Raw genomic sequence first — 24,580 nt, 5'->3', positions numbered from 1 at the left:
TTTGGCAAAAGGTTTTGAGTTTTGGTCAACAAGTGGAAATGTTTTGGTTTCCAGCAACTAAAAAAAAACCATGAAAATGTTCAATTCTGGGGGAGGAGGGAATGAAAACTTAAAAATTTTTCAAAGAAATATTTTAGCAAAACTGAAAAATATTCCTTTTCGCTGAAAATTTTCAGGGGGGGTGGGAAATAATTTCCCAACCTGCTCTATCGATGGGTTGTTTAAAACACAAACTCCTGAATCAGGGCAGGCTGCTAGCAGCATTTTTCTGCTTGCTCTGTCTAACATCCCTAGGGTACTACTACTAAGTATAGTGATATGTAGCCCTTATGTAGCATTTCACATGTTCAGAACGCTGTCCAGACATTGATCATGTAGTCAATTCCCCCAACTCTCCGGTGTGTGGGGGGCAGAGGTAAGGGGTAGATAGTCTGCTCGTCAGTAAGATACTGCAAATCGTTATTATTTCCCCTATTTTATAGAGAGGAAGCTGAGCAGAGGGAGAAAGTGATTTCCTCAAGGCCACACAGCAAGTCAGTGGTGGACTGTGATGGGGCTTACAGACCCCACACTAAGCCAGGGCCAGGCATGGAGTAACACTGAGATAGAGAAGCCCTGCCCCTCAGCAACGGCAGAGCATGGTACAGGAAGAGGGCTAGTTTAAAAGGGGCAGCCCACGGGAAAGAGCTATGACACTGATAAAACCACTCTGGTAGCAGTGATCTGGATCCCTTCCCCTTGGTAAGCTGTCGGGAGTGGCTCACGAGCCAGTGTTCCAACCTCAAGGCAAACTGTGAAGAAGCCAGGCACAAACCCCAAACTGACTGTGAGTTCTAGACTTATATTTCACCAACCAAATATCAGGTGTGAACTCCTCAAGCACTATCACTGCCTAACTATGGCATCACAGAGAGTTCCCTTAGATACTCCAGTCTGTCTTGACACACAGACAAGTTTACTTCTGTGACAGATGGTCCCTTGCACCAAAAATCACAACAGTATTCAGGCAACTCCCAGTCACTGCAATTTAGATCTGACACCAAAGAAAACGCTTGTTGCCAATCCTATAATAAATTAACTAAAGATTTATTAACTAAGAAAAAGAAATGAAACTTATTTACAAGGTTACAGTAGATAAACATACACACACAGAATTACAGTCCTAGGGTATGTCTAAACTGACGGCGGCAAAGTCGCCACTGTCAGATCGACTTATCTGGATTGACTGAGCGGTCAGTGTAGACCTGCTCAATCGATCAGGAAGTCAACATATTAAAACCACCTCCTCAAGTGGCGTAGCGCAGTGCAGTGACGACACTGCTCAGAACAGAAGTACAGCAGTCCACGGGAGTTACGCAAGCTACTCTGCGTAGCTTGCGTAACTCCCATCGACTGCCGCTGAATCGCCGGGTAAGTGTAGACCAAGCCTTAGGTTTTAAAAGATAGTAGAAGCTTCTATAATAAGCAAGTTCTATATGTCCTTGAAGGCTAACCCTGGTCAGGCATTGGGTATCTTTTGCTTTTGCTTAGTAATCCTTATCCCTCAGAGTTGAAGTGGCATAAAGATACAGTTTCTTCCTGTCAGGAATTTTTATTCCCTTCCCCCAGATTCCAAGATGATGGGATGAGTTCATGTGCGCATCTCATCTTCATGAGTTGTGGGAGGAGCAAGCAATAAAATATTTTGTCCTCTGATGTTCCACAATGGTTTGTGTGGAATCTATGGACTTTCTTTGATTGGGCAGGAGATAACCTCTCCTGTGGCAAACTAGTATTTCACACTTGGTAATGCTTCTCCTGGTGGTTTTACAGTTTCAGAGCAAACACTTAAATATTACCGAATAACATGGGATACAGATATTATAAGTGAGATTAACGAATGCAGCACCTTATAAGCATTTCATAACGTCTAAACACAAAGCACATTCTTATAAACTTAACTTCTATTTAAAAAATACTAACACACAGATGAGCCACTCTGATTTCCAGCAACGTATTAGTCAGTGTTCAGTTGAGGCCTAGGGGTGTTGGCATGAGTTGGCATCTGATCTGCCAGCATTACACCCCTTTTGGAGGTGGGAACCCATGAGAGGTCCTGAAGAGCAGGATGTTACCCTCCCCCCACCTCCCCCGGTGGACTAAACTGCTACTACTAAGACTATGACCATGCCCCAAAGGGAGGAAGTCCAGCCTAGTATGAAAAGATCCACCAAGAAGTGTAACTTAGGGTGGATGAACATGTGGTCTTGATACTGCAATACCCTTTTAAGGCCCTAGGTTGGGACCCAATGCACCAAGAGGGCTTGGTACCTCTACCTTGGTCTTCCCTCTCCTCTGTCATGATAGAGCCCTAACAGAAGAGGAAACATAAAGGAGCAGTTGGAGCTGACCGTATATGACCCAGCAGGGCTCCCTCCAGAATAGAGAGACTGAAAAGGATGGTGGAGCCACAGCCTGACCACTAGGCCAGCTGGCTATCAGACTTCTCCATTACACAAAGGCAGAATCAGAACTCAGGGCTTTCTTAGTCCCACTTTTGTGAATAACAAAAGCGTTTCCTTGGTAGTTGATGAGATGAGAAAAACAGCCCTAGCCCTGTAAAACAGCAGAGGTTCATTCTGCCTTTTTCCATCTGCCCTGCATGGACTTTTCAATACCAAGAGTTGTTGTGCAGATAGCAATAATAATAACAAAAGAACTTGCAGGTGCCGCATATGAAGTACTGAATATTATAATAGTTGCGCTCATCTGGATTTTATAAAATTCCTCACCTAGTTACAGAAAAGGGAGAGAGTGCTGACTAGTGGCGGAGAATGAAAGAGGAGTGAGGGATGGGGCGTGAGAATAATGTCTGCGGAGAGTGAAGAGGAGCTAGGTGTGGAGGGGAGAAGACATGGAGCTGAAGAGTGCAAGGAAGTGGGTGAGGAGTGATTGCAGTGGTAAAGCATAAACCCTAAGTGCATTGCTGCTGCACTTTCCAGGACACAACCCTCTTGGCATTTCCTTGGCTAGCTGTAGGTATGTGTTACTAGAAAACCACAGCACAAATGAGAAGAATTGATTTTGTTTTCACGGCTGTCTGGTTAGTGCTACTCCCCTGGCCGTTTTGGTAGAGATTTTTGGCTTTTGTGATAGGGCAGTGCCGCTGAAGGCTTATGAAACAACACTAGGTACAACATCAGACAGTCAAAAATATCAGGTAATAAGTCCTGTTACTTATACACATGACTTTCCTGGGTACTAGAGAGGTCAATTATGGTTATTTTATGGTACCTAAGAAGGGCTGAGTGTTTCAATAAATGCCCATCTCTTATTTTGAAAGAAGCACCTATGGAAAGCGTAACTTGATGAGGAAAGTTTAAAACCTTGTCTGAAAGATGGACAATTTATGGCTGCAAAGGGATCTGTACATCAAAGACTTTGGCCAAGACATACCAATAAAGCAATTCAGCTACTGGGTGATGTTAGGACAGAGCAAGATGAAAGTAAAGTTAGATCATTTCTTCCCATCACAACAAAAAGGTTGATAAAGAATATACTTGATATCAAACAGAGCTTCCTGCTGTCCCTAGTTACCTGGGAGTTTGGAGCCTGCAGTTTGAATAATGTTTCCTCTATAATAGGTTTGACAGCAGAAGTGTGGAGAGACTGATGGGGCTTCCTGCAGGCTCAGCTTTTGTAGTTCAAACTCATTCTTTATCCTCAGCGTAGAGCAGATAATAAATGCGTAAATAAATAGTTACCAATCTTCTGGCACAGTAAAGTAACTAGTTACTTTCTCGTGGGGCAAAGTTCTGGCTCAAACCACGTGACTGATAATGCCACACCATTTTTAGTGTTTTATACACTTTGTAAATATCTCTATAAAATACTTTGCATCATTTGAGGCAGAGTGTGAATAATGTCAAATGCAATTGCCAAAGGAATTATAAGTAGGCAGCCAGAACAGTTATTTGGGAAAGTTAGGTGGCTATGAATATTAAGATTTGGGATTTATAGATGGCATATGATCCATATATATGTTAGTGCTAAATTCTGGTCTGATATACATACATTGGAAAGTTTATTTGTTTAATAGGCACTTTGAGAAAGTCATGATCCAAGTGAATTTATATTTAAAATGTTTCTTTTTTATATAAATGTGACTTCCACATTGTTTCACCAACTCTCACACACTGGTTTTATCACTGTTAATTCTATTTTCTTGCTCATCCTCTTGATATTTCTGTCACTTCATTCCATAGCAAATGAGAGTTACTATGGCATTTTAGAATAGATTCTAGTGCTTTTTATCAAGGAATTGTACAGGGTTTTAGTTGTCTGAGTGTCAATGCAGTGAGATTTTAATGGCAGTTGTGCAGCTAAAATAAAGTGCAATGGTTTGAACATATAGTGGTAAATACTTACAATTAAAGCTTTGACAATTTTTTCCTCTTAGAACATGGACATAAAAAGCTCTTTTCATCATTTAAAAAAAAAAGCTGTTTGTAATAATCCAGGCCCATTGGTCCTTCTTTAAAATAGGCTTCCATGTATTTCTCTTGTGGGTTGTCATGGATCAAAATCACATGAAGGAGAATGTGAGTTGATCTTGCTCATTTTAATTTTGTAAATGAGATAGGCAATATAAAATGTATACTTGAAAGGGGAGAAAGGGAAGGTTGGGAGAGACCGAGAGTGTATTCGGAATAAAACTCTTCTACGGTAACTCATAATCTATGGCACAGACCCTCACAGGTGGTTTAAAAGTACTCTTCTTCCTTTCAGATTGGTGCTTTAAGCCCACTTGCATACTTTGCACACCTTCCCCCCTCTTTGTGCTGATCAAGCACAAGTTAGAGTATCCTGATATCAGAGCCGATTGAAATTTTTTCTCAAAATGTAATTAAAAAAAAAATAGCTCTTCAGTTGAAACAATTTTTTTCACAGAGAAATTTCATTTTCAGTTAAACCATCCAGCTTTTTGATAGAAAAAACAAATTCATAACTGAAAAATTTCCAAGTAAAAGTTTCTGGTTTTCAGTAAATAGTTCCATTTTTTTTAAAATAAACTTTTGACTGAAAATGTTTTCCCAATTCTGAATTTTTGTTTTTGTTCTTCAAACAAAAACTGAGACAAATACTGGAAACATTTTTTCCCCAAAATTTCCCACAAAAAATACTTGATATCTTCCAAGCAGCTCTATTTGAAATATTGACCATGGCCAGTTTTCTTGGTTTGTGACATCTGAGGAACTCACAATCCAAGTGAATAAGCTATAAAAATATATGTATTCTACTGTAACTTGTAATGTATTCTATTACAATTTATCATTAGAGTGCTGATCACAGGAAGGTGCTTCTGTCTGAGTGTTTACACAGTGAAGATGCCTATGCAGTAGGCAATAGTGTGAACACAAGGTGAAGAATTATTCTCTCCAACTTCAGGCCCTGATTCAGCAAAACATTTAAGCACGTGCTTAACAGGACTGAAGCAGGTTCTTAAAGTTAAGCATATCTTCAGTACGTTACTGAATAGGAGCCTTAGTGCCTAATTAATGAGTAAAACAAGCCTGCCACACTCAGCAGATATTTCAGACATCTCAGGTCCATATTTTCAGCTAATGTGAGTGGGCTCAGTTCCACTGAACTTAATTGCATTAGAATTGCTTATGCAAGCAATGAATTAGGCTCAGGCTTGGTTTCCACTTAAAACATACTGGCATGCCTATGTTGGTCAGGGGTGTGAAAAAAAACACCATCTAGCAACACAGTTATATGCCAACAAAAACCCCAGTGTACATGCAGCTATGCCAACAGAAGAGTGCTTCTGGCGACATAGCAAACATCATTTGGGGAGGTAGTGTTCCTGCACCAGCAGAGACACTCCTCTGTTGGCAGGTGCTGTGTTCGCTCTAGGGGAGCTGTGCTGACATAGCTATATCAACATAGGCTCTGCTGGTAGGCTCTGTAGTGTAGACATGGCTATAGTGTCATATTTTGCTGTCAGGCCTGTAAAGCTATTGTATTATTTTTCTTGTGACAGCACCAACTTAACAACAAAATTATTTGTATGTAAACAATACGTACACAACACAGCAGCAACCCATGCCTCTCAAGTGTCCTGCCTTGTGTATGACATCCCACATCTGGCCCCCATTTTTACAGTTGTCCCACATTACCAGAGAAAAGTCCCAGAGGGGCTGCTGGAGATAGAAGTGGGTGGTCTCTGCCCTTCATGGCTCGCCATTGGCCAAGCACCCGGCAGGGATCATGGCCCAGCAGTGGGAAGGGATGTGGCCCAGTGGGGTCCATCAGCTGGTGCTGTGCAGTGGAAGAAGGTGGTAGTGGCACCTCCCCACCTCCACCTGTGGAATACCCCTGGCACCAAGCAGGTAAGAGACCCTCCACCTTTCCCGACACCAGCTGGGAAACAGACAGGGAAAGCTCTTGGGAGCAAGGTGGATGGCAGATGCCACGTCTGATGGTGAGAGGGTATTCCTGGGGGAGGGCTGAAATGGCAGCTGTGGCTGTGATGGTAGGGGTAGATCAGGAGAGTGGGGAGATGATAGATGGTAGATCTGGAGGGTTAGGGTGGTCAGGAGCACAGGTGTTTGTGAAGGCAGAGGCAGATCTGTAAGTGTGGGGGACCGCCGGGTGCAAGTTTTCTTGGTTGCAAGCCGCATGTCTTGGATTACAAGTACTGCTGAAGAAGGCAGTCAGCTAATAGTTTCATTATAAACAAGTCGGGGCTCTTTGCATGCTTTGTACATTTTTTTTAAACAAAACAGTGTGTTCAATAAAAAAAATAATGTCCCTTATCCTGTCCCTCGTTGTTCCTCATTTCAGAGTCAGGGGTTGAGAAGTCTGCAGCAAGCACAGCCTGGGGCTGACTGCAGCTTGCAGCTGGCCACAGTCCAGAGCCCTGCTTTCCAAAAGAGGAGGATGCCCTTTACCTCTGCAGCTACACTCACATCCTTACTCAACCAAGGCAGCTACAGCAGACAAGTATCAGAGGAACACCTTTTTAAAAATGTTTTATACCATCAGCACCATTGGAAAACGCAGACTAAACAGCCCACTCATCTAACAAAGCAGAAGTGTATAAAAAGCCCCCTTTTCGACAATAAGCCATATGTTGTTTCCACACTCTAGAAAGGAGAAGGGGTATATAGTGGGAAGAACCCCCTATCTCAACTGTAGAGAAGAAAGAAGCAAGACATTTCCCTACTTCTCCTGTAGATTCAAAGCGGTGCAGCTGCCCAGTTACACAAACATGTAAAAAACAAGAGATGGGATGAAGCATTAGGGCATGTCTACACAGGAAACGACAGTATACGATTATACAACAGTATAATCATAGTGGTATAGCTATGCTGGTCTAATTCCATATGTGGATGCTCTATGTTGGAATAAAAGTGACTTTAATTCAGAATAATGGCTTCACTTCTCAGATTAAAGTCATTTTTATTCCAGAATAGAGGGTCCACATGGGGAGTTAAATTGGCACAATTAGAGCAATATAATTGTAGTGCTCTAGTTCTGTCAGTCAATTTCCCTGGGTAGACAACCCCTGAACAACTGAAAAGTCTGATTGGATCCTTGACTATTTGAATCCTGTTGTTCATTCCCAAGACTTCTCTGCTATAATATAGGAACACATGACCTGTGTTGAGCAGCGCACCAGTGCAGTTTGCCCAGCTCTCTAGATTTTATATAAAGTCATTCTTTTTACAACAAAGAACAGAAATTTCACAGTAAAAATTCTCGGTTTTCGAAAGAGCTGGCTTGGGACCAAAGACCCGTGAACACATTCAGTCTCAAACACAGTGTCCACAGGCAGATAGAACAGACTATGGCTTTGTCTACATGGAGGATTTCAGTCACTGATGCAGTTACATTGATGCCAACCCCTAGTGCAGGCAGGTAGAGCTGCTTGTTTCCATTGATGGAGCTGCTTGAAACTAGGATAAGCTCTACTGAAGGAAACAGCCGCTCTTCCTGTCTATGCTGGAGCAGGGTCACACTGGTGCAGCTCCACCAATGGCTGCAATTGGAGTAAAGCTTAAATGTAGACAAGGCTCAGGGAAGGCTTTTGGCAGGAATTAAGTAGGCTTTCCTTATTCTGTTTCTTCTGGAAACCCCTCAGTTCACAGATTGTAAAGCCAAGGTCTTCTAAATCTGCTGCCTTGTTCTGTAAAATTATTATTTTTTCTTTATTGTATCAAGACTCCCGCACAGAATTCTCCAGTGATTATTTTTTGGTTTCCCATATGGGAAGACAGAGCATTGAACTGAGACTGGGGAAACCTATATTCTATTCTCAACTTTGTCTCTGGATGGCTAGGTGCCCTTGGGCATGTCACTTCACCTCCCTGTACCTCAGTTTCCCCACCTATAAAAGGAAGATAATGATACTGGCCTCCTTTGTAAAGAGCTTTGAGATCTACAGATGAAAAGTGCTATACAAGAGCTAAGTATTATTATGTTCATGCAGTCACCCCTTAAGTATACCACTGTCGGGTCCCAGTTTTTATATGAAAAATGTCCTCTGACATTCTTGTCAGATAGGAAAGCACCTGGGACTGCTCTGATGCAGAGTCTACCACAGTGATTCCCAACCTTTTTGGCTCAAGGGCCACAAATATCATTATTACAACCGTGAAGGGCCACCAGTCTAACAACTCATAAAAAATGTATTGATGTACACACCATTAATGACGACAAATCTCTACATATTTAAAGTAAATATTTTGATGCTACTGTGCTCATTTTTACATTCATTATTTTACACCTACAAATTACTCACGATGTGTCACACACTCACAGACAAAGCACTAGTGTAGATGAGTGACTGTCACTACACACTGAAGCACGTGGCCTGGCAGCTAAGTCACAGTGGGTGGCCTGCTAAGTGCAGGCCAAACCGGAAGGCACTGATTTTTAGAGTCCTGCCCCTCTCCCCAAGCATGGTGGGTCCTGGCTGCTCCCCCTTTCCCCCTCCCCATTGTAGCTAGATGGAAGGAGTTCAGTGAGGAGGCTGCCTCCTTGCTGATCTCCCGTCCTCCTGGCTGCAGCATGGAAACCGCACACATCCTGTAGCCTTGTGCGCTCTACCTGGGTACCTAGGCAGTGGCTCTCTTCTGCAGCTCCCCTATCTCTGGCTCCAGCAGGGACCCCAGCGCCTAGCAACCCAGGCAGAGCACTTTGTCGTGCTCCCTGTTACAGCCAGGGGAGGGGAGCGCTGATCTCCCATCCCACTGGGTGCAGCAAGTAGCCTGCACCCGTCTTGTAGCCCCATGGCAACACACTCTGCCTGGGTCCTTAGGCAATGGCTCCCTTCTTCAGCCAGCAGGAGGGGAGCAGCGGCCACTTTGAAAGACCCTAAGGGCCATTTTTGGCCCTCGGGCCATGGGTTGGGAACCACTGGTCTGCCAGATCCCTCTCAGACTCTACAATGTCCATTTTAAGCAGACTCCCTGAGGGCTTTGGCATTTTGATGCTTTGTTGGTCCTCTAGGGATATTATTACTACTTTTGTGGCTATAGCTCTGTTACTCCTACATTTGAAGAACGCTTACTCATGTTGGTGAGTACTTATTCACATGAGGGGTCTCAATCAATGTAATGGCTCCTATGAATAAGGACTCCACAATCTGGCCTATAAATAATAAAGGAAACTGCTGACATGATAGTCATAACCATTCCTTATTAACAGAGATGAGGGACACACAGCAAGAGCTTGCTCCAAAGCCACCATTTTCCTCCGCTGGCTTCCACTTGTAGTTTAGAACAGTGACTATTAAAAGATCCCTCAAAAGATCACATCAGAGGCATCCAAATGCTGAGAACTTCTGTCTGACTCTGACCACAGCTTCCTCAGTACTGTGGTTACTAACACTTTTAAATGAGGTGCGTCAAGTGTGAATTGAAGATATGATAACATAGTTACTTCCTGTAAATTATATACTATGACCCCAGTTTAGCAAGGTATTTTAAAAGGTACTAACTAAGCAACTCTGCAATCCAGGTAGGCAAGTACTTAAGTACCTTGCTGAAGTAGGGCCTAAATTCCTATTAAGTCTCATATTTATTGAGGTTTATCATTATATAGTAGAGATGTACCTATTACATCAGCTATGCAGATAAATTCATACCAAATATGTAGACTTAAGTCAAAATTAAACCAGTGAATGATTTCTTAATATTTACTGGGGATTAAGGAATTATTGTCAGACAAACAGTTTTTACTGTCATTAATCCTAACCCCACCCCACCATACCCCACCCCCATCCTAGATTTGTAGACGTCACTTGGGATTTACTCAATACAGAATGATTTCTGTGAAATCCAAATGATTGTCTTTAAGCACCATGGTGATGGATACACTATAAATACCTAAAATAGTTTAGAAATACATACAGGTATATGTATATTTCAGCCCATTAGTTTAAAGTGTAACCAGAATGTTTATGTACTTCCAAAGGGCTATATTTCTGCATATTATTTTTGATGAGTTCAAGCAGTAGAAACATGTGAGATACAGTCTCCCTTTCCAAAAGTGCACAAAATCATTTTATTGTCAACACATGTCAATATATTTACTTTCACTGAGGAAACTGCTTCTGTTAATTGTTGTCAACTGGGCTGGTGCCTGCACACCAGACATCCTAAGCAGATGTTACCTCTACTGCAGATCTGGCAGGAGGAAGTAGAGCTGTAACTGTAGCACTACAAAACATCTGTCTTTCACAGTCACCTGACAACATTTCCAGACAGAGACACAAGTCTGCAGCTGTTTTGCAAAGAAGCAATGGTGAAATTCAGTAGCTGGTTAGACTAATCTTAACTGTCATTGCTTCTATATCTATTTCAGGAGATTATGGGCAGAAAGTATCCCCATCTTTGAGGCATTGTCTAGACAGAATGTCCATACGTGCTGTCACAACACTGGTTGCTGTGCCATTCAGTATCACAGAAGAGGAAAGCAGGGAGCAGGAAAGCACTGAAGACCTACGAAGCTGGTGGTGTGATGCTGTTGCAAAGAGTAGCTGCTCATTCTGTCCACTGTTTGGAACCTGTACCTCAAGGAAGCACCTCTCTGGAGTCAGTGAATAATGCTATAGAAGCAGCACTTTCCCTTTCTCCACACTTCTCAGGATGGGTCCCACAGACTCATAGTCCCCTCTGTTTGTTTGTAGCTCTAAATACTTAGTGAGATACTGAGGGAGAGAAGATCTCCCTGATTCCTGGCATATGCTCCCTCCCTCCATATTCCATCTCCCTTATTCTGCTTCCCACTCTTACTCTTGGCTGAGAGCCCACATTTGAGGAGTGAATGTGGCTGTGTCATGGAAGAAGGGAGGCAAAAGCCTAGGCCAGCAGGGAGAAAGGGGTAACCAGCAGTGGGAAGAGTGTGGGGTTACAGGAGAGTGGGCTAGCTCTCTCTGGGAAGTGAGTTGGACGGGGAACCAGGATGCCTTTTGTGGGTGAAGAGGGAAGGATGAAGAAGAGTTGAGGTAAATAGATTTACAGTTTACTGAGGGCTGTTTACCTTAAAAGTCACTTTCATGTATTTCCCAATAATTGCCCCTGTGATCGTGCTAATATTTAAAGCAGATATGAAAGGATGCACTGCATGAAACCTAAAGCAATGGAACTCAATTTTGATTTGTTGCATCACGTTCTATTTCATCATGTCCGCTTATCCCAAGACCTGACCCTTATACGTTGCAGTCAGAGGACATGAACTAAGCATTGTTATGCAATGTTGCACTATATCTGAATCTGAATACAAATTCAAAATACAAATTTTTGATGACAAAGGAAAGCTGTTGACAGCACTGTGTTATACACTGAGTACTGAAAATAACTAACTTTTAACTAGACTGGGAGAAGGACAACTGTAACAGCTCATTCTGAGCTCTATACTCTAGTATTATTCATATAGCTCTCTTGTTTTAGTAGGGAAATTTCTAATCCCTTCCAGCATCCTTGTTTGGACAGCTCACATAAATGTTCATTCTGTCAGCAATGCTAGCCTTAATGTTTTCTCTTCTTTCTGTCCCAAGGGTCTGTCTCTGTTTCATGATTCCTGTCTTCTCAAAAGGCTTCCACAACTCCAGTATTATTAGCTTTTTGCTTTCTTCTGAACCTCCCTCTGTGTGTCTTCAGAGCTGTCTTTCTGCTCTAAGATTTTCAAGACACATTCTATATTCTCCCTTTATTCCTGTCTATACATGCTCCTATACATTGGTCCAATATAGATGTCATAAGTACATGCTGTAAAGCTGAAAGACTACTAAAAAAACAAAGCGGGTGAATAAACAGAAGGTGAACAACCAAACTGTCTTTCACCGTGGACACTGGCATCAAACAAGGCTGCATTCTGTATCTGCTGTTGCTTAGCATTGCCATAGACTGGATAATGAAGAAGTGTAGTAGAAACACAAACACTGGCATAGTGTTATAATGTGTGTAATAAACCAGCCACAAGGGAGAGTAGGCAGATAATTAAACAAGGAAATGCGTGGCTGTTCCAGGGTCAGATTGTGCATTGTTGGCAACTGAGGAAACTGTGAGTCTGTGGAACTACTGCCAAGTTATATTCATGTTGCCTGAATAAAAAGACTGTTAATACTCTAAGAAGTTGGAGCATGCCTGGTTTGTTACAACACATAGTTTGGGTAGATGGCAAATGCCTAGAAGACCTAGACTTTGTAGCTTTTCAGGGGTGTTTTTCAATAGTACAATACCATCAGCAAAGACAGAAACTGTGGCAAAAACAGCAGGCGAAGTAGGGCTCAAAATTAGATATGCCAAAACAAGAATCCCTGAACCCAGAAGTCAAGCAGTAACATCAAATTAGAAGACAAAAGCATCAAGAAAGTAGAATAGTTCATTTACTCGGGCAGCATCATACAAGCCAATACAGAGCTCAGAAAAGAAGTGACATCAAGTAACGGAAAGGCATCCACCGCATTCACTTAACTCAGCAATACATGGAAATCAAAGCTAAACAGTATCAAAACACAACTGAGAATTTTCAACTCAAATGTAATCTCAGTGCAAACATAGGGCTCCAAGCACTGGAGATCTACCAAAACACTAGACAGAAAACTAAATGCCTTTGTAAATAAATCCTGTGAAAGATTATAGGCATTGTAAGGAGAGGCTTTATCACTAATGAAGAGAGCCAAGAAATTACCAACCAATAGTTCATCTCCACTAGAATTAGAAGGATGTACTGGACAAATTTGGGGCTCGTATGCTGGATGTCAACATGCAGACTTACACATGAAGCTGTCAAGTGGAAACCAACTGGTGGGAGAAAACAAGGGCTCCCAAGAGAAACTGTAAGGAGAACTTTTGCAGGGAAGGCAGAACAGTCAATCTCAACACCATGGAGCAGATGGAAGCAGCAGCTAATGACAGGGAGGCCTGGAAGAGACTAATTGCTGTTCTTCACACCACCATTAGCATGAGAAGGATGTAACAACAAATACATGCTCCCAGGCCTGTATCTGCAGCAGAGCTCCAGGGTCTTGTTATCTGCTTCCTAGACCCCTGAGTCTCATATCAATTATCATTGCACCTCATTTCTTAAATGGAACAAATTCAGCCATTGAATATTTGCTTCAACTGAGTCAGAGTTGCAGAATTCATTAGAAGATAGAATTTGGCTCTGAACTGGTTTCACACATCATTCTCCCATTCAGCTGAGGCTGTAGGAATGTTTCCATGATCCCCTCTTCGAGGATGTGGAACCCACTTGTGGCAGCAGGGGAGACTTTGAAGCTGAACAGCCAGGAAAGAGAGCATGGGGCTCTGAAGGCAATTTGGAAACATGGAGTCAACAGGCTGATGACTTTGTCCACCAGTAAATCTCAGAGAATCTGCAGTGGTCTTGTCCCATATTTCTTCCATAGGATAATCTCTGACACTTTGATGGAGCAGCTGTGAGGAAATTCCACCAAATTCTTCCCCACAACCGCCTATTACAGATTTTTCCTCTGGAGGGGCCAATCTAGGCCTATACTTCTGCTGCCTTTGCCTTGAAACATTGTAATCCTTTATCTGACCTAGCGATTTGGAACAAGATATATTCTGATGGCTCCATTTTGCCCTCAATCAGATACACATCTATGCAACTTTCATTAATGGCAACGAGAGTTGTGTGCGCAGAGAGTTAGGGTAGAATTTGCAAACTTGTAATTTTGTTCCTTTGTGTTTGTGACTATACATATTACACACAGATATGTGTGTGTGTATGTGTGTGTGTGTGTGTGTGTGTGTGTAACTGATAAATACCAACACAGGAAGCTCATTTGTGTGTGTACAATGTTGGCTGTTCAGTCATCAGCACAGTTTTAAAACTGTCTTTATAACTTGAATACACACAATATTGATAAATCTGGAAGTAGGACATGAGCAAATATTTCCACTTTGGTGATCACCTGTAATATATTTGTAATATCTCTCTGGATCAATTATGTGACACTGAGGGCAAACATTCTCATCATGTCCAACTATACAGCAAATCTCTGTCCATACTGGAGAAAGTCAAACTGCTTTTCTAATTATATGCAAAAATGATCCCTTGAATTATTTGTGCCAGGACTGTTTCTTGAGGCAGATGTAAGTGTTTGAAAGGATGTTTGTTTGGCATCTTCCTTGGCTGGAGCTCTGCCAATTATGGAAAAGTCCTGTAGAATATAATGAAGGATAATCTCCTACCTCGTGGTTTCTTGAACCACCCTGTAGAAATCTATTGCAGGGATTCACTTGGGATGGATCAAAAATACCCTACCCGATGGCTACAATTTTCTGTTACATTCTACAGAATATTTAAGTAATGTCTACAAAAACTCTGTTATACACCTAGAGAACCCTGCTGGCTTCAACCCTATTAAATCCTATAGGATTTTTCCACAAGGGGTGAGGCCTATGCTTGCTATAGCAATAGACTCTGGAAAACAGCATGTGGAATCAGTCAGTACCAGTGTCTAGAAGAAGAATAGGCTCAGCCGTGAATGTTCATGTTGGATATTGTCTGAAAAGTGGCCCGTCATGTTACTGCTTGGAAGCTCTGGCAGTCGGGGATGACACGCTCCGGCTTCCCTATTAGGACCCCTACGTAGCTGGGACAAAGGGAACTGCAGGCTCCCAGCCAAGCACATACATTTGCAAACTGCCGCCAGTCAGTTCCCAAGGCCAGGGGCTGGATGCCATTGACAAAAGAGATGTGAACTGTGGGCTTAGCCCATTTCACTCTCCCTGCCGAGTGAGTGGCGCTTCTCATGAAGATCTATAGGGCCTGTACTCTCCCGCTAACAGTCAGGAAAAGACTGGCCAGGAGTTGCTTCATATTTCAGCAAGTAATATTTTAATCAGATGCTGTCCACTCTGTCCCATGCAACACAGGAGCCACTGAAGCATGGTATATCCTTCCCCTTAAACCATATATTTTTTTCTTTCTAATGCATACAGTGCTTTATTCTTTATTCTGCAGTCTGCTTTGTGTAAGAGATTAGAGCCTAATGACAACCCATCCAGGATTTTGCTGTGAAGTCACGAACAACTGAGCTGCAGCTCCAGGATGAGTGAATGATCCCGTTTTCGAAATGGTCACAGGGACCACAGTGAAATAGGGACACTTATACAAATAAACGTCTGACAAGTTTTTACGCACATATTCTTCATTCTCATAACTCAGCAGAAGTTAGAGCTAGGGGTTCTGCTCAGGAGTTGTTTTCTGCCCGGAGTGGAATCTGTGTTAGTTTTCACTGTTCTGTGAAGCCCCATATTTTCCCCTTTAAACAAGCCACTACCACCACAGTCACAGAGGGCCCATGTGTGGACACAAACCTTCTATTTAATAAGGACAGCCTGGAACCTCTTTGGAGCCAGTCAGTGCACCCCCTTAACCACAGGAGCACAGGGGTTTGCTATACCTATTGGTTCAGCACATTTGCTATTTGCCTTCACTAGTAGCCAATAGAGCTGGATGAATACAGAGGAGGAAATGTCTATGAATAGTAGCTTGGGTTTTAAAAATGAATTCACGTTGGCCAAGCTTATTATCCTATCCTTAACGAACGCGACTTGAATTTCAAACCTTAGGCCGGATCCTTGGCCCCTCCTAAGTCCCCTTTGTGCCAGTCCAGAAGTGCAGAGGGGGTTGAAGCCACCTTATGACAGCTGCTGAGGATTCCCCTTGTGTAGCAAAGGCAGCCCAATACTATCCCTTCATAGCAGTAGGGAGCCATCTGGGATAGGGTGGAGGTGGGCAGGCATCTCAGGGGGCAAGGCCAGAGCATACGGCACTCTAGACATTCTGGCTGGCAAAGAGGATCCCTGGGAACCATTATTTGCCAGTGCAAATTAGAGCACCCCTGGAGCTGCTCTAAGCTGGCCCAATGGCCATTTCAGCCCATGGCAGCCCTCAGAATCAGGAGAGCTACCTAAGCCCCAGCTCACCCAGTGCATGGAGTGTATCCCTGGTGCATCTGGGGATCCAGCCCACCAAGTTTGCTCAGCTCTGGTGGGTAATAACCTATTTCTGCTGAGGAAGGGAAACACCTCTATAAAACATAGCCCCAACTGTGCAAAGTGCCAGCTATTATCTTCCGGGCCCGTACAGGATCAGCTCATGCTTGGAAGCATGTAAAACTGTCTTACAAATATTACTATCATGCAACATGCTCCCCACAGGGGAGGGTCCTACACCAGGGTAAAATCACAGCAGAAAACTCACTAAGTTTAAACATATGGAATTTCTGCCTGATTTTCCCCTTAGAGGGGAGGAACCTGAGGGGTGCAGAGGATTTAGGGGAGTGATCTTTGAAAGAGGAGTCAGTGGGGAATTCAGAGGCCTTTCTGCCTGTAGAACACGCTCTCTTCTGTCCTAGTGCCCTGCTTTCCCACTTCTCCATCGGTTATATCTCTGTGCCTGCACCCCGCAACTTCTCTGAGGAGTGTGGAAGGCACAAAAGAGAATGGGAGGGTGGAGGGTTACTTCTGGTCCCAGCAGCAGAGACTCCTGAGTGGATTTTCACTAAGGAATCTACCATTTAGCCAAGGCAACACAGTGCTGAGAATAGCTGTTCACCCCCTGAGGCATCCCATCAAAGCAGAGGAACCCCAATGCCACAGATCGAGAACAATGGGTCCTCTGCATTGTATGAAGGAAGGCAGGAGCATTCCTGTTTGAAGGCAGAGCATGTGAGCCCTTGTTTGGAAGGTTCATTTTTGTGTGTTACAATCTCCTTCCCACCCCAGGGGCAGAGTACACTGATGTAAAAGAACTTCTCTGTTTTCACAGAAGTGTTTTTTAACCTTGATGCCTTAGATCTTAACAGAGTTTGTTGGGAGGGCTGGGGGTTTTGTTTAGTGGGATTGCTTTGTTATTTATTTATTTTTGGAGGTTTTTTAAACTGAGTATTATTTTTAGACCACAGTTGTTAAAATGAGTACATTTGGTGTGTGATATAGTTGCAACATCCATACATCTGCTAAAGATATAGTTATCTTAAACGCTCTCCCTTCCGCAGTCTTCATTTGATCAATTTACACTCTTTCACAGACCGACATTAATATACATGAGTGAGGCTTGGTCTATCACAACATGGATAGATTTATCTTTTCTGTTTGCTGTGGAAACAGAGTACGATAATCAAACTCCTCAAATATCAAACAATGTGCGGGTGTGGGGACTCTGCAAACTTGGAGAAGTCCAGTATTTGTATGTGTTTACACATACACACTCACACACACACGCACTGATTTCCTCCAGCACAGTTTCATTCCCCTCAATATGAAAAACCCAGGGAAAGAGTAAATTGACAATAAGTAGTACAAGGTGCTAGAAGCTCTGCAGGCCAAGTTTTGATGTCATTTACATCCATGCTACCCCCTGAAGCAACTGGGTCAAATTCTCAGCTGGCATAACTCCACTGACCTCAATAGAGCTATGACACAAAATTAGGCTAGTAGTTGTAGTTTTCGACTTATTGTAATTTGCATGTCTATAGAGCGGGAATCATAGGAGTGGTAGGAAAAAATACAGTTTTACATTCATTCTATGTTACTCTAATAGCAAACATACTTGAGAAGTATTCAGCAATTCCACTATAAAAATGTTTGTCTCTCTTTTGGACAACATAGATGGGCAGAAGCAAAAGTTATTACATTTTTTACCCTTCTCTTTTTCTCCTTCCCACAACCTCATTGATCTCATTACTCAGTTTGAGTTAGAAGGCTGCCAGTTCCTAGCTATAGTAAATTGCTTTTGAAACACTTTGTTTATCACTCCCCCTTGGTTATAAACATGCAAAAAATTTTCCTCTCAATTTAGGGCCTGATCCAAAACTTGCCAAATCAGTGGGAGTCTTTGGATTGGGACCTTCTAGCACACAGAATGCAGCAGAAAGATCCATCGTTTAGCTGTTAGGTTTCAGAACCCAGAAGATTTAATACTGTTGTCACATCTAGCATGCAGGGAGAAAAATCCAGCAAGGCTGTGCGCGCGCACAAGCACGCGCACATACGTTTTATGAGCAGTGACATTTAGCAAGAAGCAATGTTTATAGTTGCCTGTAATTTATAGCTTTTAAATGTAATGTTAGAATGCAAACAACTTTCCCCGCCACCCCCCTTCTCTGCTAGTGATCAGCTCATGAATAAGGCTGAAAAGAGCTCGAGATGGAGACAGAACCAGGGAGGAAGAGGAGACAGAGAATGAATCAGCCTGCCCCTGCTTTCTCCCAGCCCCTTGAAATGTCATCGATTGACCATGGGATCAGTTCACAGCTCAGCATGAGGACTCAGTGCACAGTTATGTGTGACATGATATCGAACAACTCCCATCCGAGGCAACAAAACAGGAATGCTGCTCAGCTTACCATGCAACAAAAATGAATGAAATCGCATTAGCTGAAAAACAAGCTTTCTGCATCTTACCACAGGAAGACTGGGCTTTTCTCATAAGTGAACATTTGCTTCTAACTGAACAACTGTTAGCCTCTTTTTTCCTACCTGGAAGTATCATTTTTAAGTCATAGTTAGGTGCAAGATATTTATAATTGCATCATGAAAGAACCCCTCTCCAATATCATCGCCCTTCTCAGTACCTAAATGCAATTTATCATGAGGATATCTAGGTCCATTTTTTCCTTGTTTAAGAGGACTACAATTCAGTTGCATGACCTAGACATGCACTTTCTGTTTATGTAATTACAGCACAGTTCAGAGAGCTTTAGAGTATGATCACAATGGCAGAATTCGGTCATCAGCATAAAAAAAAAGGATACAATGAAGCTGAATCTAAAACTAGTTGTTTGGCTGTTAATCTCTCAGGTGATCCCCATGTTGAGCATGATGGTTATAAAAAGCCAAGCATAATAAATATCTGAGCAGTTAGTGCAACTTCAACCCATAGTATGCACCCAAAAAAAAATCTTTCCAAAGTTCCCCCCACCCCACTTCCCTTGGATTGTCACTCCCACTGTTCTTCCCCTCCTTTCCAGGCTTTGTTGTCTCTACTCATTGTTATCTCTATTTACATATACATGCCAGTTAACTATTAGGATCCATAAGGGTACCAGGATCTGCAGGGGCAGAGCTCATTGCAGGATTAGGGCCTTGGATGTCTCACAAGTATTCAAAAGTCACAAAGTCAAGCCCCTCAAATCATGAAATTGGCTTCAAAATCATGAGATTCTTAATCAGAATAACTTTTGAATTCTTTTTATTTGTCTTTTGGTGTTGTAGACTTACACGTTCACATTTTCAAGCTTCTCTCTCTGACCAGGAGGACTAGAAACTTACTTTATATTTTAAAATGAATGCTAAGATTCTGTGATTCTCACATAATCCAGGAGCCATGGATTTAAGAAAAGAATTAAATATACTGAGACTCATGATTAAAAAAAAAAAAATCACACAAATTGGCAACACTGAGAAGAGAAATCCTGTGGCAGTTGGATTATATAGTCACATGTATTAGATTAGACTAGAAGTTTGAGTGTACATTAAGTTTACAGTTTTCACTGTAAATACCAATACATGGTATGTTTTATGTGTAAATATACATATATGTAATATAAAAAATGTAGCTGGATGATACAATTGGCAGCATTAAGCCTGATCAATCTTAATATCCTTGCACATTGTGGAATAAATCAATTAAGGAACAAAACTATCAAATACTATTTTCTTAAATATAAATAAGTATAAATAACAAGTTTTCACTATACATTTAACTGGTCCAGTGATTTGAGTTAGAAGAGACAAAAAGATGTCAGTTGTCAGTGCAATTATTAAAATTGGTCTACTAGGCAAATAATACTATCCACCTTTGCTGGAGGATTAATATAGCTAAAAACACTTGCAGCAACAGACAGCAATTGCATATAGTAAGTCCAGAAGTGATTATGATAGTTTTCAAGTCAAAAGGCTTGATCCTGCACCTGCGTAAATCAACAAGCATCTTGCCATGGTCTTAAAGACAGCAGGATTGGGCCCCTATGCAGTGTCAAGATGATAAAACACATAGACATCTGTGATTTTTCTGTGCGTATTGCTGACATAGGTTTTAGTCAGGAAAAATCTAATTTCTGGAACAAGAAAAATAATTAAAGTTTAATTTAAACAGTTGTCTTTTGCCAACTTGGACACCATGGAAACTTCTTTAAATCTAAGGGCCAGATAGAGTACCCTCCAATCCCTCTGAAGAAAATAGGATTGAAAGACGCTCAGCATCTCTCAGGCCTGCACTCTATGGCCCTGATTCAGGAAGGGCACTTAAACACCTACTTCAAGTTAGGCACATGCTTAAATCAGATTTGCTTTCCTAAATTGGGGCTTATCACAGTACTTATTAAGATTCACAGATAATATTGGTACATGGAAGTGTGAAAATAAGAAAATAATTCTGTGATCTTAATATGGCTGTTTAAAAAGTTCATTCTTTTATCAGTTCAATTGCTCCAGTTTAATACTAGAAAGGAATGTTAGAATAAATATGGTTGCTAAGAACTTGGGCAACTTGAGCTGATTGAAATTTTCTATCAAAAAAGATTTAATGGAAAATAGCTTTTTTATCCAACTGGAAATCTCCGCAGGAAATACCCTCTGACTTATTATTCATTTATTAATTGTTTTTGTTCCTTTTGTAAAAAAGAGTTGCAATTTTTTGGCAATCAAAAAAATTTAAAAAGTTCATCTAAAAAGTTAAAAATGTTATAGGCATTGACTGAAACTTTGCAGTTTTCAATTTCCCAAAACCATCTAATTTTCAGTTTTCAGGTTTCGATGAAAACCCAAAAACTGTGCAAGAAATTCTGATGTTTTTACTAATATTTTCCATGTTTCCAATTTCCATGTTTCTATTTTCCATTTTCCAAAGTAGGTTTAGGGGATAGTTTTCTTCAAAAAAAACAGAAAGTCCCTGAAGAAATGCATGCATGCAAACCTATCAGTTTGTTCCTATCATTTGAAACTAGGACAGTCAAAGGATGCATGTTTAAATAAAGTTTCTGGATATTGCTGAGCATGTAAAAATAATCCATTGAGTGCAATGATTATTAGATCACACTGATACTGCAACCTTCAATTTAGGGCTTGATCCTGCCCCATTGCACTCAATGGGAGTTTTGCCAGTGACTTCACTGGGACCAGGATCAGACCATGAGGTAGTCTTACTGACAAGATCAAGTAGAACCAAGGATCACGTACTTAGCTCAATTAGTTAAAGCAGCTGTGGAATATATTCAGATTTCTTAAGAATCATCACAGTCCCATTATCAGACTGAGGTGGAATTGAGATTATAGTCCAACATGTGCATAATAACGATATGGTACTAAGAGACAAGAAAGCTTTCCACCATTTCATTAGCAAAGCAGAGATTTATTTTGCATCTATATGAGCCCAAAAAGCTTTAATTTTAGTGCCTCAATTAAAATATAATAAATCCTTTCAAAACTGTTTAAGATAGGGAAGCAGTATGGGATTTAGCATACAAATTAACACACCAGCAACAGTTTAGAAGCAGAAAAAAAGCCCACCGTTTTTATTTCAAATATTATACAATATGAAACAATAGCCTGTGCATCTGTTCTAATAATATCACTATCTAGTATTTATATTGGTCTTTTCAGGCCACGTCCACCATTGCACACATCGGAGGAGTGCTCAGCACAGTCTGGGATGCGAAGTTGTCCTTGAACTCCCTGGTGCTCTGTGGTGCTCTGTGCTGAGATGCTCCCCTAGCCTAGATTAGAGCAGACTGGTGTATGCTTTAACTTGTGCCAGCAGCCAAGCCCCAGCCACAACTCCCATGGAAGCATACCTCAGCTATGCCTCTTTCTCCATGGCTGTGCCCATTGTGCTGACAGATGGAAGGAGAGGTGGTGTCGGAGCTATTACAGTATCTCTGGACCACCAAAAGCCTTTGTGATGGGATATATATACACACTGGAATAGAAGGGGTTAAGGAAGACTTCTGGTCCCAGGTGGCTCCACCCCACCACTCATGCAAAGCCTGCTCCAGTGGGAGGAGGAGCTTAAAAGAGAGCTAGATCACCCAGAGGTGTCAATTAGGATAGGAGAGTGTCGCCCAGAATAAAGGTGCCCTGGAGTCCCAGCTGCAGGGGAGAGGTCTGCAAGTGGCTGTTACCACAGGCCCCAGAGGAGGGAGCAGCCTTTCCCTAGCCCCAGGGTGCCCTTCACCTCATTTTATGGTTGATCATTTGTGAGGCTTTTGACCATGCCCCAGACTGGGAGGGTGAATGGTAGGAAGTAGCCCAGGAAAGTGGCCCCAAAGCACTTGGGTGTTTGATACTGTTGCCTCTTCAAAGTCCCTGACCTGGAGCTTGATGGAGAGGGAGGGCCTGGGCTCCCCTACCACACCCCCTCTCATGAAGGGGGCACAAACACATTCCCCACTGGAGCTAAAGGGGATAGAGACCTTATAAGTCCTGAGGCAAGGGTGTGTAGCCCCCAAGGGCCTGGATGTGGGCTGAAGATCCTCTCTTTTGTGGGGAACATTGGACTCTTAACCCTCCAGAAGGGGATGGTCTCAACTAGTGACCTGACCAGGGGGTTGAGTTACTCTCTACCTGAAAGGAGACAGCCACGGTGCTGGAGCGACCTCCTGCAGGGGATGCTATAGATGGGAGAGAGTTGTGACCTATGTACATAGCAGTGGTACCACATAGCTGGTAAGTGCTGCCTGTCACAAACTTCCTACTAAGGGAGAACTTCCTGAGGCTGGATCTGCTAAGTTTGTCTGCTTCGTACTCGTGTTCCCGGAAAAAGAGTAGAGTGCAGGCCAAGGCCAGGGCCATCTTCTTCAAAATGCTTCACACATCTTAATATATCAATGCCCATAACATCCCTGGGAGACAGGTAATGAGGTATTAGTATTTTCATTGTATGAGTGAGGAGACAGAGAGGGGCTGATTTTGATCACACTTACAATGGTTACTATCATGTAATTCCCACCACAGATTTTTCCTGATAAAACTATCTAGATATGTACTTGTGTGCTCAGGGTTAGACACTCACTTTGAAAATTTTAGCCATTCATCGTAACATAAAGGTATTCTGTCACTCTTCATAACATGTAGCAAATCTGCAGGAGGGGGAACCCTTCAAATGCCCCTTGAGATTTAATAGGCATGAGTTTTCATGGTCACAGATGATTTAATAATATTGGGTACTTCCAGGTACTAAGAAATAACAGCAAAACCAGAACAAAAAATAACATCACTGCTTGGCATTCAGAATGGTTTTAATGTCATCTCTTTGAGGTCCTGTCCTGATAACTGTTTATGTTCAATAAAATAAGTTCATAATCTGCAATAAAATGGACCTATTTGAAAAATGATGAGTAGTTCTTTCAATTACTAATTCATTTATTCATAAATGCTACTTTTTATTATGCATTAAATACTCATTTCTAATGAAATCCTTAAAGACTAATACAAGAATTTTAAGAAAGTTCTTTGCTGTTTAAGTAACAGATAAATGACTCATTGTTTAAAAGGGCCAATTTAGCATATTTACAATGTAAATACTATCCTTAAATTATTGTTATGGTATCTGACCATGCAACTCAGTTACATGGGGGATTTTATTTTCCTTTCCATGGGAGATTTTATTTTCCATTTTATAATTCTGAGATTGATATCTTTTTTTTTTTCCATTTTATAATGCTGAGATTGGTATCTTCTATATTCATTTATTTGTATACTTATTTCTTGAGAATATTCCAGAGCCTATCTTGCAATTACTATTAACTCAGACTCTTTTTGAAGACAGAAATTTTAGTGAGTGACAAAGGTGAAATCAGGCCTTCATATATATAGTATGGAGATTATTTATACATTGGAATACATTAATTATATTTTGCTCTAAAAGTAAATTGTAAACTATTTGCTAGCGTGGACTAAATACAGATAAATAAAATAAAATTGTAGCACTTACTCTAATGGATATTGTAAATTACAAAATGTGTTCTTTATAATTATACAAACAGTTAAAATTAGCCAATTTAGCAAAACTTTTGATGAAAAGCCTTTCTTAGGTCAAGTCAGTAATT

The 24,580-nt window shown here is 41.6% G+C and overlaps 1 pseudogene; it reads right to left on the bottom strand.

Moving 5' to 3' along the window:
* Nucleotides 1-23,324, bottom strand: part of LOC137149015 (large ribosomal subunit protein eL14-like) — a 28,804-nt pseudogene extending 5,480 nt beyond the window's left edge.
* Between the last annotated feature and the right edge of the window lie 1,256 nt (nt 23,325-24,580).

The sequence above is a fragment of the Emydura macquarii genome, unplaced genomic scaffold, assembly GCF_026122565.2.
Source record: "Emydura macquarii macquarii isolate MOO-44397 ecotype Brisbane River unplaced genomic scaffold, CSIRO-AGI_Emac_v2 contig_705, whole genome shotgun sequence".
Taxonomy (NCBI): domain Eukaryota; kingdom Metazoa; phylum Chordata; order Testudines; family Chelidae; genus Emydura; species Emydura macquarii.
The sequence above is the reverse complement of the archived record's forward strand: the minus strand, read 5'-3'. Positions and strand labels throughout refer to the sequence as shown.